We start from the raw sequence: 16,485 nt of genomic DNA, 5'->3' as shown, positions 1-16,485 counted from the left end.
CCTCTTCTTTTATTGCAATATCATCATGGTTGGAAGCTTTATGAAGCCTGACACCTAAATGGCAGTGCAATGGAGGGATCTAAAAGTGCGAAGTTTGTTATCACCTCACAAATGCTTAAGAGAAGCTATCACTTGGATACCAGTTATTAACTTTGTTCAACCCCTGTATGTAAGTGACATGCATATATATATATGTATATTTTTATTAATGTAATTTCTTTTGTAGAGCTATTTGTCCCAGTGTAGGGAGTCAGAGAGCAGCCGCGGCCCGTGGAGGGAGTTCGGTGGGGCAGGGAGCCAGTCCGGGGAGGGGGAGGGGCAGGGTGGGGGGTGGTAAACTACGGAATATGGATAATTGCAGGTAAGTAAACAATTTATTAAATAAAAGGAATTTCGTAGCGCACCCTGCATCGCAAAATGCGATGCAGCACATGTAGGCACAGCACGTGGCCAAGATGGCGGCGGAGTATCACCGACTTCTCGGGCCTCCGCTTGCCGAGGCTGTAATCTGGCAATCATCTGCGATTTCGGGACCCACAACTAAGCCCTGGGGGTTCCGCTGCAAGCGCGCACAATAGAAGATGTGGTGGTGACCTGCGACTCCCTCTGCAACGTGGCGATCGGCCGTGTCGATTCGCAGCAGGTGGCGGCTGTGGTGTCGGGGGCCACAGTGGATCGCCTGGGCCTGGGCTCGGCTTGGTGGGTGCACAAGACGGTGGCGGCCCAGTTGACGGCAGAGGTGGCAGGGGCCTGGTGCGCTGCCAAAGCATACTGCGGACAGTCGGGAGTCCGTTGACCCTGTTGAGGGCCTCCAATTATGACGTGGCGCGGTGAGTCATGGCTGGACGTGGAGCCGGAAGGTGCAGCCCAGCCTGATCTGGTGAGGTCCCATGGCGAGGGGGACGGAGTAAGCAGCGCTCTCCCATTGGCGGCCTCCCGGACACTGCGCTTACCCGCATCTACCTGCTGTGCATCATCGGGCGCACAGGGCCCCCGGCCTCCTGTGGTGGGCACCGGAGGAGGCCCCGCGAGTGGTCGGAGCACAGACGGTGGCAGGCGCTGCTTGTCACGGGGTGGTTGGAGCACGCCCTTTCTTCTGGTGCCCCTTCGATTCCCTGGAGGTGGCTGGAGCAAGAGGCCCTTGTGGGACACATGCCAGGAGTGGACCGGCAGCTGGCTCACTGGAGCAAGTGCAAGTTATCCACCTTGAGCCCCGGTGAGAGTTGTGGAGCCCGGTGAGGGGAGTGACATTGCCTGAGGCCTTGGGCTGTGGTGGTGAGTGACTGGTGCACGGCAGAGCGAAATCTTGTGGTGGGATTACACACGTACAGTGAGCTGGACGATCTGGAGTGAGGGGACCGAGCGTGGCCTGGCTGAGGGCCTGCCTGGGAGATGCCCATTGGCCCGATCCTATCACCTGTCCCGGGGATCGGCTCCTTGGTATGCAGCCTTGTACCGCGGGGACAGGCCCCGACCCTCTTGAGGAAGCAGAGCCAGGCTTGGGGCCCGGAATGGCGATGTCCTTGGGGGCGCCAGGAGGCTATAACAGAGGAGGGGACAGCTGCGACGGCCATAAAAGTGACTCACCTGGACAGGGTCCGTGCCGGGGAGTGGTGCAGACCGGGTGGTGCCCATCAGAGGGAGGATGGCAGGTGAGATGGGAGCCAAGCCGGAGGGAGGAGGCGCAGCGGACCTGATCACTAAAGAGTTTTTTGAAAAACTCTTCGCCTCCCTCCAAGAGGTCTTCGCGAGCCTGCGGCAGGAGATGGCTTCTGACATCAAGCAGCTCCGGTCAGACCTCACCGAGGTGGGGAATAGGGTGGACACACTGGAATGTAATGGGGACTGCAGTGATGAGGAACTTGCCACACAGGCCCGAGAACTCGAAGACTTGCGAGAGCATAACGAGGAGCTATACCTCAAACTGGAAGATCTTGAGAACCGCTCTAACATCCGGCTCTAAGGCGTACCAATTCAGGTGGATGGAGGCAAATTGGAGGAGTGGGTCACCTGGTTCTTCAAGCACCTGGTTCCGGCGCTCAAAGACACAGAAATAGTGCTGGACCGAACACATTGAGATGGGCGCCCTGCCTCTGGTCCGGGCTAACCTCAGGGTATCCTGACCTGTCTACATTCATACCGCCAGAAAGAGCTCATCATGGCAGCCACTCGCGACCGCACCACAGTGGAGTTCAAGGTCTTCAAGTGGGGGTCTTCCAGGATCTCTCCCCTCTTACCCTCCAATGACGCAGAGACATGCGACCAGTAACATCCTTCCTACGCGACCAGGGGATTCACTATCGATGGGGTCACCCGTTCCGCCTCTCCTTTATCTGGCAAAACGAAACCTGTGGTGTCCGTAACGTGCAGGTAGCAAGGGAAGTGTTAGGCAAGGATCTGGACGAGTTGGGGGACCTCGAGGGAGCAGAGGGGGTCGCCCAGAGGGGAGGCCCCCATGTACCAACAGGAGACGATGCCCCAGGAGGGGAGCCCAGTTGCGACTGACGGAGGGCCTGGAAGTTGGCAGCGAATGAGGGATCCCTGGGCACATTAACCCTAGACATGCTAGCAGAAGGGTCGGTCCGACTTCATACGACCGGTCTTGGTGAGGGGAGCCCCACCCCTGGAAAGTAGATGCCGGACATTCGGAGTTATGGACCCTTGCACATTTGTGTCTACAAGTTCCATTGGAAATAGCTTTTTGATCTTTTCTCATGTTTGTTTCAACCTTTTCTATTTCCTTTCTATTCTTTGTCTCTTTTGTCCGCTCGAGGGGTTTGAGCCACCGGATTGCAGTCAGGTAGGGAGCAACAATGTCCTGGGTGGTGGGGACAGGCAAGGGGGGGCGGGACATGGGACACCACATCTGGGAGGAGGCCAGGATCATCATGTTCGATGGGGCAAGGTGACATGTGGCCTCTGCATGCATTTTTCAGTGGGAGCTGGAAGGCACGTTGGGGCGGATCTCGGAGCCTTCAAACATGTATGCAGGGTCAATGGGAATGCTTAATCCGGACCTTACACGCCATGCCTATGGGAAGAGGGTAGAGGGAGCGGAGCCTGCGGGTGGGTCTACATGTGCTGGGTACCCTGAGGGGTAGGTATGTGTATATTGGTCAGTGTCTGTGTTAGTTATGGATCAAGAATTCATCATGGGTAATCTTTAAATCACAAACATCTTAAAGCAATTACTTTGGTGTAGTACACGGGATTTATTCCAATTTTCCAAAATTAATATACATGGTGATATATTTACCGGAATCACACAAGTTAAGCCTCATTCAGGCAAACAATTTCTTCATTAAATGAAACAAAAGGCTCAACATAATTGTTTCAACATAGTCCTTGTGGATTCATACAATCATGTTAGAATTTCACCTATAATAGTACAATGAAATTAGCGCTCAAAGTGAAGGAGAAAGGAGACAGTTTGAGAGGGATGGGTGTCTCCTTCACTTTGAGCGCTAATTTCATTGTACTATTATAGGTGAAATTCTAACATGATTGTATGAATCCACAAGGACTATGTTGAAACAATTATGTTGAGCCTTTTGTTTCATTTAATGAAGAAATTGTTTGCCTGAATGAGGCTTAACTTGTGTGATTCCGGTAAATATATCACCATGTATATTAATTTTGGAAAATTGGAATAAATCCCGTGTACTACACCAACGTAATTGCTTTAAGATGTTTGTGATTTAAAGATTACCCATGATGAATTCTTGATCCATAACTAACACAGACACTGACCAATATACACATACCTACCTTTACTGACCCAGGTCAGGATGCCTTAGGGTTCACCCCATTGTGAACTGGGTACCCTGAGGGGGTCGGACTTACATATGTTAGCACCATTATATCTATACCATGCCCAGACTTAAAGTAATGGTTATGAGCTTTAATGTGAGAGGCCTTAGTTTGCCTGTTAAATGGCATGCGCTGCTTGCCCTGTTGAGAGATGCTGGATGTGATATTTGCCTCGTACAGGAGACTCACCTGTTGCGGTCAGACTGGAAGTGGCTCAGTACCAAATGGTTTGATAGGCAATACTTTTTCTCTGGCCCTGGGAAGATGGCTGGATTGGCAATTCTACTGGCCACACACTTCCAGGGGAAAGTTGTGGATACCCATGCGGAAGTGGCTGGGCACATCCTGGCCTTGTGGGTGCTGATGGGGGAGCACACTTACACGATCGCCTCAATCTACAGCCCTAACGAACGTCAGGAACTCTTTTTGCGGGACACGATTACCTCTATTCTGGCATTATGGCATCTCCAGATGAGGACCTTATCATTGGGGGTGACTTTTACTTAGTCCCTGTGGCGGATCTAGATAGGTTGACTCTTCGGGTGGGACACTCTGGCTCGATTTCCGATGCCAAGCTCAGGAGACTAGGGGAAACCGGCCTGGTGAATGCGTGGCGTCATCACTTTCCAACAGCACGGGAGTACACCTTTTTCTCTGCAGGCCATCAAATGTACGCCTCTTTTTTGGACCTCCCCCAGGGTCACGGCATCTATTGTAGAGGTGGCTATAGGGGTGGCGGAATTCTCGGATCACTACCCGCTAACCCTGAGGCAGCTACTTCCAGGAGGTTCCTCCAAGCAGAGCTCCTGGCAGTTTAACCGTAAATTGCTTACATATGATGCCAACATTACTGAACCAGAGGGGCTATTAAAGCTTACTTGAAGCTTAATGACAATGGCTCAGTGGGGGTCAACATCATTAGGGACGCCTTGAAGGTAGTCCTCTGCAATAGATGTATAGCGATAGCGGCGAGCCTGAATAAAGACCGTGGAGCAAAGAGGGAGGAATTGGAGGATTGAACTGGGGTGGCGGAGTGAGCTAAAGAACGGTGATGGATTAAACCCAGATCAGTTGACTGGGGGTGAGTGTTTGTATTGTCAACGCTCCGTCCATCACCACCTTGGTTTTTCTTTGTTCGCCCTAAGTTGGCAGGGTATGCTCAGACGTGAGTCCCTTGCTCACTTTGCCACTGGAGTCAAGCAAGCCCGGCTGAAGACGGCTGTAATGCCAGAAACCGGTCCTGGAAAGCTTGATTCTGGTCCAGGGAAGACATGGCTTGGCAGTTCGGGCTGGACTATTCCCATGAGGCACAGGGTCAAACTGATTTGCATATGGCCATGTCTGAACTGGGGTGGCGGAGTGAGCTAAAGAACGGTGATGGATTAAACCCAGATCAGTTGACTGGGGGTGAGTGTTTGTATTGTCAACGCTCCGTCCATCACCACCTTTGGTTTTTCTTTGTTCGCCCCAAGTTGGCAGGGTATGCTCAGACGTGAGTCCCTTGCTCACTTTGCCACTGGAGTCAAGCAAGCCCGGCTGAAGACGGCTGTAATGCCAGAAACCGGTCCTGGGAAGCTTGATTCCGGTCCAGGGAAGACATGGCTTGGCAGTTCGGGCTGGACTGTTCCCATGAGGCACAGGGTCGGACTGATTTGCATATGGCCATGTCTGAACTGGGGTGGCGGAGTGAGCTAAAGAACGGTGATGGATTAAACCCAGATCAGTTGACTGGGGGTGAGTGTTTGTATTGTCAACGCTCCGTCCATCACCACCTTTGGTTTATCTTTGTTCGCCCGAAGTTGGCAGGGTATGCTCAGACGTGAGTCCCTTGCTCACTTTGCCACTGGAGTCAAGCAAGCTCGGCTGAAGACGGCTGTAATGCCAGAAACCGGTCCTGGGAAGCTTGATTCCGGTCCAGGGAAGACATGGCTTGGCAGTTCTTGCTGGACTGTTCCCATGAGGCACAGGGTAAGACTGATTTGCATATGGCCATGTCTGAACTGTGGTGGCCGAGTGAGCTAAAGAACAGTGATGGATTAAACCCAGATCAGTTGACTGGGGGTGAGTGTTTGTATTGTCAACGCTCCGTCCATCACCACCTTTGGTTTTTCTTTGTTCGCCCTAAGTTGGCAGGGTATGCTCAGACGTGAGTCCCTTGCTCACTTTGCCACTGGAGTCAAGCAAGCCCGGCTGAAGACGGCTGTAATGCCAGAAACCGGTCCTTGGAAGCTTGATTCCGGTCCAGGGAAGACATGGCTTGGCAGTTCGGGCTGGACTGTTCCCATGAGGCACAGCGTCAAACTGCTTTGCATAAGGCCATGTCTGAACTGGGGTGGCGGAGTGAGCTAAAGAACGGTGATGGATTAAACCCAGATCAATTGACTGGGGTGAGTGTTTGTATTGTCAACGCTCCGTCCATCACCACCTTTGGTTTTTCTTTGTTCGCCCTAAGTTGGCAGGGTATGCTCAGACGTAAGTCCCTTGCTCACTTTGCCACTGGAGTCAAGCAAGCCCGGCTGAAGACGGCTGTAATGCCGGAAACCGGTCCTGGAAAGCTTGATTCCGGTCCAGGGAAGACATGGCTTGGCAGTTCGGGCTGGACTGTTCCCATGAGGCACATGGTCAGACTGATTTGCATAAGGCCATGTCTGAACTGGGGTGGCGGAGTGAGCTAAAGAACGGTGATGGATTAAACCCAGATCAATTGCCTGGGGTGAGTGTTTGTATTGTCAACGCTCCGTCCATCACCACCTTTGGTTTTTCTTTGTTCGCCCTAAGTTGGCAGGGTATGCTCAGACGTAAGTCCCTTGCTCACTTTGCCACTGGAGTCAAGCAAGCCCGGCTGAAGACGGCTGTAATGCCAGAAACCGGTCCTGGGAAGCTTGATTCCGGCCCAGGGAAGACATGGCTTGGCAGTTCGGGCTGGACTGTTCCCATGAGGCACATGGTCAGACTGATTTGCATATGGCCATGTCTGAACTGGGGTGGCGTAGTGAGCTAAAGAACGGTGATGGATTAAACCCAGATCAGTTGACTGGGGGTGAGTGTTTGTATTGTCAACGCTCCGTCCATCACCACCTTTGGTTTTTCTTTGTTCGCCCTAAGTTGGCAGGGTATGCTCAGACGTGAGTCCCTTGCTCGCTTTGCCACTGGAGTCAAGCAAGCCCGGCTGAAGACGGCTGTAGTGCCAGAAACCGGTCCTGGAAAGCTTGATTCCGGTCCAGGGAAGACATGGCTTGGCAGTTCGGGCTGGACTGTTCCCATGAGGCACAGGGTCAGACTGATTTGCATATGGCCATGTCTGAACTGGGGTGGCGGAGCGAGCTAATGGACGGTGATGGATTGAACCCAGATCAGTTGACTGGGGGTGAGTGTTTGTATTGTCAACGCGCCGTCCATCACCACCTTTGATTTTTCTTTGTTCGCCCTAAGTTGGCAGGGTATGCTCAGACGTGAGTCCCTTACTCACTTTGCCACTGGAGTCAAGCAAGCCCGGCTGAAGGCGGCTGTAATGCCAGAAACCGGTCCTGGGAAGCTTAATTCCGGTCCAGGGAAGACATGGCTTGGCAGTTCGGGCTGGACTGTTCCCATGAGGCACAGGGTCAGACTGATTTGCTTATGGCCATGTCTGAACTGGGGTGGCGGAGTGAGCTAAAGAACGGTGAGTGATTAAACCCAGATCAGTTGACTGGGGGTGAGTGTTTGTATTGTCAACGCTCCGTCCATCACCACCTTTGGTTTTTCTTTGTTCGCCCTAAGTTGGCAGGGTATGCTCAGACCTGAGTCCCTTGCTCACTTTGCAACTGGAGTCAAGCAAGCCCGACTGAAGACGGCTGTAATGCCAGAAACCGGTCCTGGGAAGCTTGATTCCGGTCCAGGGAAGACATGGCTTGGCAGTTCGGGCTGGACTGTTCCCATGAGGCACACGGTCAGACTGATTTGCATTTGGCCATGTCTGAACTGTGGTGGCAGAGTGAGCTAAAGAACGGTGAGTGATTAAACCCAGATCAGTTGACTGGGGGTGAGTGTTTGGTTTGTCAACGGTTCGTCCATCACCACCTTTGGTTTTTCTTTGTTCGCCCTAAATTGGCAGGGTATGCTCAGACGTGAGTCCCGTGCTCACTTTGCCACTGGAGTCAAGCAAGCCCGGCTGAAGACGGCTGTAATGCCAGAAACCGGTCCTGGGAAGCTTGATTCCAGTCCAGGGAAGACATGGCTTGGCAGTTCGGGCTGGACTGTTCCCATGAGGCACAGGGTCAGACTGATTTGCATATGGTCATGTCTGAACTGGGGTGGCGGAGTGAGCTAAAAGATGGTGATGGATTGAACCCAGATCAGTTGAATGGGGGTGAGTGTTTGTATTGTCAACGCTCCGTCCATCACCACCTTTGGTTTTTCTTTGTTCGCCCTAAGTTGGCAGGGTATGCTCAGACGTGAGTCCCTTGCTCACTTTGCCACTGGAGTCAAGCAAGCTCGGCTGAAGACGGCTGTAATGCCAGAAACCGGTCCTGGGAAGCTTGATTCCGGTCCAGGGAAGACATGGCTTGGCAGTTCTTGCTGGACTGTTCCCATGAGGCACAGGGTAAGACTGATTTGCATATGGCCATGTCTGAACTGTGGTGGCCGAGTAAGCTAAAGAACAGTGATGGATTAAACCCAGATCAGTTGACTGGGGGTGAGTGTTTGTATTGTCAACGCTCCGTCCATCACCACGTTTGGTTTTTCTTTGTTCGCCCTAAGTTGGCAGGGTATGCTCAGACGTGAGTCCCTTGCTCACTTTGCCACTGGAGTCAAGCAAGCCCGGCTGAAGACGGCTGTAATGCCAGAAACCGGTCCTGGGAAGCTTGATTCCGGCCCAGGGAAGACATGGCTTGGCAGTTCGGGCTGGACTGTTCCCATGAGGCACATGGTCAGACTGATTTGCATAAGGCCATGTCTGAACTGGGGTGGCGGAGTGAGCTAAAGAACGGTGATGGATTAAACGCAAATCAATTGACTGGGGTGAGTGTTTGTATTGTCAACGCTCCGTCCATCACCACCTTTGCTTTTTCTTTGTTCGTCCTAAGTTGGCAGGGTATGCTCAGACGTGAGTCCCTTGCTCACTTTGCCACTGGAGTCAAGCAAGCCCGGCTGAAGACGGCTGTAATGCCAGAAACCGGTCCTGGGAAGCTTGATTCCGGCCCAGGGAAGACATGGCTTGGCAGTTCGGGCTGGACTGTTCCCATGAGGCACATGGTCAGACTGATTTGCATATGGCCATGTCTGAACTGGGGTGGCGTAGTGAGCTAAAGAACGGTGATGGATTAAACCCAGATCAGTTGACTGGGGGTGAGTGTTTGTATTGTCAACGCTCCGTCCATCACCACCTTTGGTTTTTCTTTGTTCGCCCTAAGTTGGCAGGGTATGCTTAGACGTGAGTCCCTTGCTCGCTTTGCCACTGGAGTCAAGCAAGCCCGGCTGAAGACGGCTGTAGTGCCAGAAACCGGTCCTGGAAAGCTTGATTCCGGTCCAGGGAAGACATGGCTTGGCAGTTCGGGCTGGACTGTTCCCATGAGGCACAGGGTCAGACTGATTTGCATATGGCCATGTCTGAACTGGGGTGGCGGAGCGAGCTAATGGACGGTGATGGATTGAACCCAGATCAGTTGACTGGGGGTGAGTGTTTGTATTGTCAACGCGCCGTCCATCACCACCTTTGGTTTTTCTTTGTTCGCCCTAAGTTGGCAGGGTATGCTCAGACGTGAGTCCCTTACTCACTTTGCCACTGGAGTCAAGCAAGCCGGGCTGAAGACGGCTGTAATGCCAGAAACCGGTCCTGGGAAGCTTGATTCCGGTCCAGGGAAGACATGGCTTGGCAGTTCGGGCTGGACTGTTCCCATGAGGAACAGGGTCAGACTGATTTGCTTATGGCCATGTCTGAACTGGGGTGGCGGAGTGAGCTAAAGAACGGTGAGTGATTAAACCCAGATCAGTTGACTGGGGGTGAGTGTTTGTATTGTCAACGCTCCGTCCATCACCACCTTTGGTTTTTCTTTGTTCGCCCTAAGTTGGCAGGGTATGCTCAGACCTGAGTCCCTTGCTCACTTTGCCACTGGAGTCAAGCAAGCCCGACTGAAGACGGCTGTAATGCCAGAAACCGGTCCTGGGAAGCTTGATTCCGGTCCAGGGAAGACATGGCTTGGCAGTTCGGGCTGGACTGTTCCCATGAGGCACACGGTCAGACTGATTTGCATTTGGCAATGTCTGAACTGTGGTGGCGGAGTGAGCTAAAGAACGGTGATGGATTAAACCCAGATCAGTTGACTGGGGGTGAGTGTTTGGTTTGTCACCGCTTCGTCCATCACCACCTTTGGTTTTTCTTTGTTCGCCCTAAATTGGCAGGGTATGCTCAGACGTGAGTCCCGTGCTCACTTTGCCACTGGAGTCAAGCAAGCCCGGCTGAAGACGGCTGTAATGCCAGAAACCGGTCCTGGGAAGCTTGATTCCGGTCCAGGGAAGACATGGCTTGGCAGTTCGGGCTGGACTGTTACCATGAGGCACAGGGTCAGACTGATTTGCATATGGTCATGTCTGAACTGGGGTGGCGGAGTGAGCTAAAAGATGGTGATGGATTGAACCCAGATCAGTTGACTGGGGGTGAGTGTTTGTATTGTCAACGCTCCGTCCATCACCACCTTTGGTTTTTCTTTGTTCGCCCTAAGTTGGCAGGGTATGCTCAGACGTGAGTCCCTTGCTCACTTTGCCACTGGAATCAAGCAAGCCCGGCTGAAGATGGCTGTAGTGCCAGAAACCGGTCCTGGGAAGCTTGATTCCGGTCCAGGTAAGACATGGCTTGGCAGTTCGGGCTGGCCTGTTCCCATGAGGCACAGGGTCAGACTGATTTGCATATGGCCATGTCTGACCTGGGGTGGCTGAGTGAGCTAAAGAACGGTGAGTGATTAAACCCAGATCAGTTGACTGGGGGTGAGTGTTTGTATTGTCAACGCGCGGTCCGTCACCACCTTTGGTTTTTCTTTGTTCGCCCTAAGTTGGCAGGGTATGCTCAGACCTGAGTCCCTTGCTCACTTTGCCACTGGAGTCAAGCAAGCCCGACTGAAGACGGCTGTAATGCCAGAAACCGGTCCTGGGAAGCTTGATTCCAGTCCAGGGAAGACATGGCTTGGCAGTTCGGGCTGGACTGTTCCCATGAGGCACAGGGTCAGACTGATTTGCATATGGTCATGTCTGAACTGGGGTGGCGGAGTGAGCTAAAAGATGGTGATGGATTGAACCCAGATCAGTTGAATGGGGGTGAGTGTTTGTATTGTCAACGCTCCGTCCATCACCACCTTTGGTTTTTCTTTGTTCGCCCTAAGTTGGCAGGGTATGCTCAGACGTGAGTCCCTTGCTCACTTTGCCACTGGAGTCAAGCAAGCTCGGCTGAAGACGGCTGTAATGCCAGAAACCGGTCCTGGGAAGCTTGATTCCGGTCCAGGGAAGACATGGCTTGGCAGTTCTTGCTGGACTGTTCCCATGAGGCACAGGGTAAGACTGATTTGCATATGGCCATGTCTGAACTGTGGTGGCCGAGTAAGCTAAAGAACAGTGATGGATTAAACCCAGATCAGTTGACTGGGGGTGAGTGTTTGTATTGTCAACGCTCCGTCCATCACCACGTTTGGTTTTTCTTTGTTCGCCCTAAGTTGGCAGGGTATGCTCAGACGTGAGTCCCTTGCTCACTTTGCCACTGGAGTCAAGCAAGCCCGGCTGAAGACGGCTGTAATGCCAGAAACCGGTCCTGGGAAGCTTGATTCCGGCCCAGGGAAGACATGGCTTGGCAGTTCGGGCTGGACTGTTCCCATGAGGCACATGGTCAGACTGATTTGCATAAGGCCATGTCTGAACTGGGGTGGCGGAGTGAGCTAAAGAACGGTGATGGATTAAACGCAAATCAATTGACTGGGGTGAGTGTTTGTATTGTCAACGCTCCGTCCATCACCACCTTTGCTTTTTCTTTGTTCGTCCTAAGTTGGCAGGGTATGCTCAGACGTGAGTCCCTTGCTCACTTTGCCACTGGAGTCAAGCAAGCCCGGCTGAAGACGGCTGTAATGCCAGAAACCGGTCCTGGGAAGCTTGATTCCGGCCCAGGGAAGACATGGCTTGGCAGTTCGGGCTGGACTGTTCCCATGAGGCACATGGTCAGACTGATCTGCATATGGCCATGTCTGAACTGGGGTGGCGTAGTGAGCTAAAGAACGGTGATGGATTAAACCCAGATCAGTTGACTGGGGGTGAGTGTTTGTATTGTCAACGCTCCGTCCATCACCACCTTTGGTTTTTCTTTGTTCGCCCTAAGTTGGCAGGGTATGCTTAGACGTGAGTCCCTTGCTCGCTTTGCCACTGGAGTCAAGCAAGCCCGGCTGAAGACGGCTGTAGTGCCAGAAACCGGTCCTGGAAAGCTTGATTCCGGTCCAGGGAAGACATGGCTTGGCAGTTCGGGCTGGACTGTTCCCATGAGGCACAGGGTCAGACTGATTTGCATATGGCCATGTCTGAACTGGGGTGGCGGAGCGAGCTAATGGACGGTGATGGATTGAACCCAGATCAGTTGACTGGGGGTGAGTGTTTGTATTGTCAACGCGCCGTCCATCACCACCTTTGGTTTTTCTTTGTTCGCCCTAAGTTGGCAGGGTATGCTCAGACGTGAGTCCCTTACTCACTTTGCCACTGGAGTCAAGCAAGCCGGGCTGAAGACGGCTGTAATGCCAGAAACCGGTCCTGGGAAGCTTGATTCCGGTCCAGGGAAGACATGGCTTGGCAGTTCGGGCTGGACTGTTCCCATGAGGAACAGGGTCAGACTGATTTGCTTATGGCCATGTCTGAACTGGGGTGGCGGAGTGAGCTAAAGAACGGTGAGTGATTAAACCCAGATCAGTTGACTGGGGGTGAGTGTTTGTATTGTCAACGCTCCGTCCATCACCACCTTTGGTTTTTCTTTGTTCGCCCTAAGTTGGCAGGGTATGCTCAGACCTGAGTCCCTTGCTCACTTTGCCACTGGAGTCAAGCAAGCCCGACTGAAGACGGCTGTAATGCCAGAAACCGGTCCTGGGAAGCTTGATTCCGGTCCAGGGAAGACATGGCTTGGCAGTTCGGGCTGGACTGTTCCCATGAGGCACACGGTCAGACTGATTTGCATTTGGCAATGTCTGAACTGTGGTGGCGGAGTGAGCTAAAGAACGGTGATGGATTAAACCCAGATCAGTTGACTGGGGGTGAGTGTTTGGTTTGTCACCGCTTCGTCCATCACCACCTTTGGTTTTTCTTTGTTCGCCCTAAATTGGCAGGGTATGCTCAGACGTGAGTCCCGTGCTCACTTTGCCACTGGAGTCAAGCAAGCCCGGCTGAAGACGGCTGTAATGCCAGAAACCGGTCCTGGGAAGCTTGATTCCGGTCCAGGGAAGACATGGCTTGGCAGTTCGGGCTGGACTGTTACCATGAGGCACAGGGTCAGACTGATTTGCATATGGTCATGTCTGAACTGGGGTGGCGGAGTGAGCTAAAAGATGGTGATGGATTGAACCCAGATCAGTTGACTGGGGGTGAGTGTTTGTATTGTCAACGCTCCGTCCATCACCACCTTTGGTTTTTCTTTGTTCGCCCTAAGTTGGCAGGGTATGCTCAGACGTGAGTCCCTTGCTCACTTTGCCACTGGAATCAAGCAAGCCCGGCTGAAGATGGCTGTAGTGCCAGAAACCGGTCCTGGGAAGCTTGATTCCGGTCCAGGTAAGACATGGCTTGGCAGTTCGGGCTGGCCTGTTCCCATGAGGCACAGGGTCAGACTGATTTGCATATGGCCATGTCTGACCTGGGGTGGCTGAGTGAGCTAAAGAACGGTGAGTGATTAAACCCAGATCAGTTGACTGGGGGTGAGTGTTTGTATTGTCAACGCGCGGTCCGTCACCACCTTTGGTTTTTCTTTGTTCGCCCTAAGTTGGCAGGGTATGCTCAGACCTGAGTCCCTTGCTCACTTTGCCACTGGAGTCAAGCAAGCCCGACTGAAGACGGCTGTAATGCCAGAAACCGGTCCTGGGAAGCTTGATTCCGGTCCAGGGAAGACATGGCTTGGCAGTTCGGGCTGGACTGTTCCCATGAAGCACACGGTCAGACTGATTTGCATTTGGCCATGTCTGAACTGTGGTGGCGGAGTGAGCTAAAGAACGGTGATGGATTAAACCCAGATCAGTTGACTGGGGGTGAGTGTTTGGTTTGTCAACGCTCCGTCCATCACCACCTTTGGTTTTTCTTTGTTCGCCCTTAATTGGCAGGGTATGCTCAGACGTGAGTCCCGTGCTCACTTTGCCACTGGAGTCAAGCAAGCCCGGCTGAAGAAGGCTGTAATGCCAGAAACCGGTCCTGGGAAGCTTGTTTCCGGTCCAGGGAAGACATGGCTTGGCAGTTCGGGCTGGACTGTTCCCATGAGGCACAGGGTCAGACTGATTTGCATATGGTCATGTCTGAACTGGGGTGGCGGAGTGAGCTAAAAGATGGTGATGGATTGAACCCAGATCAGTTGACTGGGGGTGAGTGTTTGTATTGTCAACGCTCCGTCCATCACCACCTTTGGTTTTTCTTTGTTCGCCCTAAGTTGGCAGGGTATGCTCAGACGTGAGTCCCTTGCTCACTTTGCCACTGGAGTCAAGCAAGCCCGGCTGAAGATGGCTGTAGTGCCAGAAACCGGTCCTGGGAAGCTTGATTCCGGTCCAGGGAAGACATGGCTTGGCAGTTCGGGCTGGACTGTTCCCATGAGGCACACGGTCAGACTGATTTGCATTTGGCCATGTCTGAACTGTGGTGGCGGAGTGAGCTAAATAACGGTGATGGATTAAACCCAGATCAGTTGACTGGGGGTGAGTGTTTGGTTTGTCAACGCTTCGTCCATCACCACCTTTGGTTTTTCTTTGTTCGCCCTAAATTGGCAGGGTATGCTCAGACGTGAGTCCCGTGCTCACTTTGCCACTGGAGTCAAGCAAGCCCGGCTGAAGACGGCTGTAATGCCAGAAACCGGTCCTGGGAAGCTTGATTCCGGTCCAGGGAAGACATGGCTTGGCAGTTCGGGCTGGACTGTTCCCATGAGGCACAGGGTCAGACTGATTTGCATATGGTCATGTCTGAACTGGGGTGGCGGAGTGAGCTAAAAGATGGTGATGGATTGAACCCAGATCAGTTGACTGGGGGTGAGTGTTTGTATTGTCAACGCTCCGTCCATCACCACCTTTGGTTTTTCTTTGTTCGCCCTAAGTTGGCAGGGTATGCTCGGACGTGAGTCCCTTGCTCACTTTGCCACTGGAGTCAAGCAAGCCCGGCTGAAGATGGTTGTAGTGCCAGAAACCGGTCCTGGGAAGCTTGATTCCGGTCCAGGTAAGACATCAATCAATCAATCAATCAGGTCATTTGTATAGCGCACTACTCACCCGTAGGGTCTCAAGGCGCTGGGAGGGGGGGGGTGCCGCTACTGCTCGAACAGCCAGGTCTTGAGCTTCTTCCTGAAGGAGAGGTGGTCTTGGGTCAGGCGCAGATTGGTCGGAAGTGAGTTCCAGGTCTTGGCGGCCAGGTAGGAGAAGGATCTTCCTCCTGTTGTCGCTCTTCGGATGCGGGGGACGGCGGCGAGGGCGTGGTTGGTTGATCTGAGGAGGCGCTTGGGAGTGTAGAAGTTGATCCGGTTGTTGAGGTAGCTCGGGCCTTGGTCGTGTAGGGCTTTGTGCGCGTGGGTGAGGAGCCGGAAGGTGATTCTCTTGTTGACCGGGAGCCAGTGCAGATCTCTCAGGTGTCCGGAGATGTGGCTGCGTCGGGGGATGTCGAGGATGAGTCTCGCCGAGGCGTTCTGGATTCGCTGGAGTCTCTTCTGGAGTTTGGCAGTGGTTCCGGCGTAGAGGGCGTTGCCGTAGTCCAGTCGGCTGGTGACGAGGGCTTGGGTGACCGTCTTCCTCGTCTCGGTGGGGATCCACCGGAAGATCTTACGTAGCATGCGCAGGATGTTGAAGCATGACGAGGAGACGGCGTTGACTTGTCTGGACATGGAGAGGGAGGAGTCCAGGATGAAGCCCAGGTTGCGTGCGTGGTCCGTCGGTTTGGGTGCGGTGCCCAGGGCGGGGGGCCACCAGGAGTCGTCCCAGGCGGAGGGCGTGGAGCCCAGGATGAGGACCTCCGTCTTGTCTGAGTTCAGTTTCAGGCGGCTGGTCGTCATCCATTCGGCTACGTCTCTCATCCCTTCGTGCAGGTTGGCTCTGGCGGTGGCGGGGTCGTTGGTCAGGGAGAGGATCAGCTGGGTGTCGTCGGCGTAGGAGATGATGTTCAGGTTGTGTTGGCGTGCGATGGCCGCGAGGGGGCTCATGTAGACGTTGAAGAGGGTTGGGCTCAGCGAGGATCCTTGGGGTACGCCGCAGATGACTTTGGTGGCCTCTGACTTGTACGGTGGTAGGCGGACTCTTTGTGTTCTTCCGTCGAGGAAGGAGGTGATCCATTCCAGTGCCTTCTCCTGGATTCCGATGTGGCTGAGGCGCTGTACTAGGGTGCGGTGGCAGACAGTGTCGAAAGCCGCGGAGAGGTCCAGGAGGATGAGGGCCGCTGTTTCTCCGTTGTCCATCAGAGTTCGAAGGTCGTCGGTGGCGGCGATGAGGGCGGTCTCGGTGCTGTGGT

Source organism: Lissotriton helveticus, chromosome 5_1 (genome assembly GCF_964261635.1).
Source record: "Lissotriton helveticus chromosome 5_1, aLisHel1.1, whole genome shotgun sequence".
Classification (NCBI taxonomy): Eukaryota; Metazoa; Chordata; class Amphibia; order Caudata; family Salamandridae; genus Lissotriton; species Lissotriton helveticus.
The sequence above is the reverse complement of the archived record's forward strand: the minus strand, read 5'-3'. Positions refer to the sequence as shown.